This window comes from Cupressus sempervirens, chromosome 7 (assembly GCF_028749045.1).
Source record: "Cupressus sempervirens isolate cs-2001-9-10 chromosome 7, ASM2874904v1, whole genome shotgun sequence".
In the NCBI taxonomy this organism is placed as follows: domain Eukaryota; kingdom Viridiplantae; phylum Streptophyta; class Pinopsida; order Cupressales; family Cupressaceae; genus Cupressus; species Cupressus sempervirens.
In genome coordinates this window covers 806440876-806445107 of record NC_143124.1, presented here as the reverse complement: position 1 = coordinate 806445107, position 4232 = coordinate 806440876, and the positions used below count along the sequence as shown (strand labels likewise).

The 4232-nt window shown below is 35.3% G+C and overlaps 1 pseudogene; it reads left to right on the top strand.

Moving 5' to 3' along the window:
- The first annotated feature begins 1805 nt into the window (after positions 1-1805).
- LOC149549835 (MACPF domain-containing protein CAD1 pseudogene) lies at positions 1806-2923 on the top strand (annotated as a pseudogene).
- The last annotated feature ends 1309 nt before the right edge of the window (positions 2924-4232 follow it).

The following is a 4232-nucleotide window of genomic DNA, read 5'->3' as shown; positions in this document are numbered from 1 at the left end:
GGCATGAAATGATACTATAACCTACATGTGAGATTCAAGGATGACATGATGGTGGATGCAAGTTATAAGGTAAAGTATAGGATCTTCTAGTGGTGATATGATAATGTAACAACCTAAGATGCATAGCTTTTACAAGGACCTAAAGATGATGACTAAAAGTGAAATTAGATAGGAATATGTGGATGATTAAACTGGACTATGGTAAAGAATTAGTTCTAAGGACATGATTCCTATATGAATATGAGTATTATCTTGGTATCAAGGATGAACATAATTTGATCTATGTGGAAGCTTTTGGATGATGGTAGATGTGTCAACCTAGGGTAGACTTAATGAACTTTGGGAAGATGTAGAATAATCAAGTGTGGAGCCTAACCTATAGAAAAAGGTGACGAGGGACACAAGTGACAATATAAACTACCCTAAACAAGTGTGTTAACCAAGGGATATTTGTGATAATGTCATGGGTGTGAGATATAGGATATATGACTTCTAGAGTAACGACACCAATGATATTATGTGACGGAACATGTGAACCAATATTTAATTGGATGAGGATTTTGGATATGATTCTAAAGGATGATGGATCTAACAATGCTTAAAGGATAACCTATATGATGACTTTAAATAATAACTCTAGGGTGAACAATAGTACAAAGTGCGTGAGGAAGAAAAAGGGATTGTAATCATAGTAGTTGTAGGTTGTGGAGTTAATAAGTATGTGATTCACTCCACTCCTAAGGGTCAAGATGTTGATCTTTTAGTCTCACTCAATTTGCAAAGCTACATCAATATTGTATTTCTCTATTTGGAGCTCCTTTGCAAGTCTTGAATTAGATGCTAACCTTTTATGTTATACTTCTTGTTAATTGTATGCTAATGATGGCTTAAGCTTAACTTTCATGAACTTGGGTTTTTGATTGGTCTAACATAGGAACTAAACTTGACTATTTTTCTTGGTAAGACAACTTTCAAATTTAGGTAGTGACTACGGTAAGTATGCCCTAACTTAGGTTGGATGATAGGTTTCCTTAGAAATAATCCTAGGATTGTTGCGAATGAACTTGCTAACAACTATTCAATGCTCAATGATAAATTTCTCAAAAATAAATAGTATAAGTGAACAAACAATTTCTAAAAGGACAAAAATACTTTGAGAGAGACATGTAGGTGATCTCTTGATCAAAATTAAGCTAGCATAATATATTAAGTAACAACTTTTCAATTTTTGAATTGTCCATTCAATCTCTAGTGAGGATTTTGTAGGTGCACTTTTAGTACCCCTATTTCAAAACTTCAATATTTGGTTGTCTTGGTCAGATTTCTCATAAGATGCCTAAACTTTTCTCTAGTATGTCATTGTAAAGGATGAAGATAATAATCTTGATATGTGGATGTGAAATGCCTTGTTTGAAATTTCCAAATTCAGATTCCATTGCCTCAATTCTGACTCATAATTTCAGTTGAAATTAGAAAGGAGAATGCAGAACTGGATTATAGAACCAGCATTGAGAATTTGAATTGGCATTGGGATGTAGAAGTGGAAAATGAGAAATCTACTACACATTTCTCCTTTCGAAAGTAATATTCCATCAAGCGTGTTCAATAAAGATTTGAGTTTCTTCAAGAGCAAATGGGAAGGGGTCAGAATGTTTGATCATATGCAGAACCTACACTCAAATTTGACATTTGAAATAGAAAATAAAATATTTGAGCATAGAGAGGTTACGTTGGTGGAATATGCACTCACATGTTCATTTTCCACAAGGAGAAGCTACATTTTCATTTTTTGTAGGGATAAATATATGGCAAAATATTTCAACAAACCCTTCCCTCTGTCTGGTAAAATTCCTCTTGGGAGCTTCAATGCCATGTTCAATTTCTCTAGTTCCTAGCAAACTGATCGAGCATCCACCAAGAGCCTTGTTGTGGATGGAGTTTCCATTGCATTGTATAAATTTTGTTTGATTAAATTTCCCTTGGTCTTGCAAGAAGAAGTCAAGCATGCTATTCCATTGACATGGGAGGCCACAGATTTAGCAAGCTTTATTGAAACATATGGGACACATATTGTTACATCTGTAACAATTGGTAGCAGAGATGCAATATATGTTAAACAACTTCACACATCACCATTATCTGAGAGAGAAATGCACGATTATGTAAAGAATATTGCAAATCAAAGGTTTTCTAATCTTGAAAATTCTCCAAGTTTTGGTGTAAGAATTGTTAAGGAGAAGATTGCAGATCAATTTCCATTTAATAACCAGGAGATTCGTCCACATCCTACTCATACTACTTCATATCTCACTGTGAAAGAAGATGTGAGAGTCATTTTTAGGAGAAGGGGAAGTAACGAGCTTGTACATAGTCATAAGAATGGGCTTCAACTGTAAACTCATCACCAGATGTCATAGACATGAAGTTTTCTCCCATAACTTATCTCGTGGATGCAGTTCCTAGAAAATATCATCTTATTCGTGCAATCAGTCTCTATTTAGAGTATAAATCTCCAATTGAAGAGCTAAGGTATTTCTTGGAATTTCAAGTTCTTCATGTATGGGCTACACTTCCTAGTCAACTGCCTGGGCAACAACAAAAGGAACTAGTTTGCCCTTCTCTACAATTTAGTTTGATGGGTCCTAAATTTTATATTTGTACGTCGCAGGTATCTATTGGTAGAAGACCAGTGACATGCCTTAGATTGGGCCTTGAAGGGAAAAAGTGCAATAGACTTGTTGTTCAGTTGCAGCGTTTGTCATCTCTTCCTAAGATTTTACGACCACATTGGGATGCACATATACCAATTGGGCCTCCTAAATGGTAGGGACCAGAAGAACAAGATAGCAGATGGTTTGAATTTGCTAAATGGGGAAGTGAAACCCAATATCTAATTGATAACATGAAAGGAGAAGTTGACTAAGTTTAAAGACATGTAATAATGTCTATATACTCAACAAAGGCCCGAGCATTGATATAATAACCTTTATACCAGTAAAAATCAATGTTCTAAATACATTTTTTATCTCGTGCCCCATTGGATGTCCTAGCATCAGCTTGCGAGTGTGGAAGTCCAATATCTAAGGTAAAAGTCTCAATCACCATTCACATATGAATCGACACCAAGTTCTATTTGGGGAATTGAAAATAGAGCATGGAGGTTGCGGCAGTGGATGAACCCTATGATAATGTCCATGGGTTGATAAGGAACAACACAAGTCATCAATGGAATAATGAACCCAAGCCCAAACTTCATAGCAGCTCTACCCAACTACACCTGACTTCATGAACTATGAAGTGCAAATAATTCAGAGCATTTAGATTAAAAGACAATACATCAAGTATTTAAAAAGACTCATATTACATGCACATAGTAAAGATGCAAAGGTTATTCCTTGTATGTATTAAAGGTAGCTCGGTATTAATGATTCTATGATATTAACCCGAGGCATCATCACTATAATATTAGTGTTGAACCCCAATCAGTAGTTGTTTGCTAATATGTTGAGATGACATATCATTCATCAATCGAGTAATGTGGATGATGTAATACAGATATTGAAAAGTCTACGAGAATGATATGAGATCTTTCAAAAGCTTCATTACACTAATGGGTCTCTAGAATCTATTGCCAAGTCATCACATCAATACATCAATAATCGATTCCTCCCTGACAAAGCAATGGATCTAATTGATGAAGCTAGTTCTCATATGCATCTTTGTCATTCATAGTCCCCTGAAGAAGCAAAGGATCTTGAGAAAGAACTAAGGCAGATTACAAAAGAGAAGAATGAAGTTGCTCGAGGCCAAGATTTTGAAAGGGCTGGATAGCTGCGAGATCATGAAGTTGAATTGAAGGCATAAATTACAGACCATTCCTATTTTGAAACAAAAGAGTTGAGGAATCCCAACAGTACCAATATTCATAAGATTGTCACAAACTTTGGGAAATCCTTTGCATTAAACCCAAAAAGAGTGATACTATTAAAATGGTTAATGTATTGAAGTTAAAGAAGTGGGATTCGAAAAGATTGACAATAGATTATAATTGATAAATGATCAGAAATTTGGATTAGAAAGGATCGGTTATTTTGGTGAATGAAGAGACATAGTCAGAAACTGAAGAGTCACATGGAGGGAAACCAAATAGTGGTCGAAGGAGATTATTTATTGCAAATCTTTTCCTAAAATAGGGGTTCTTCTTTTCCTGCATACAGTCAAGGAGCTGGAGG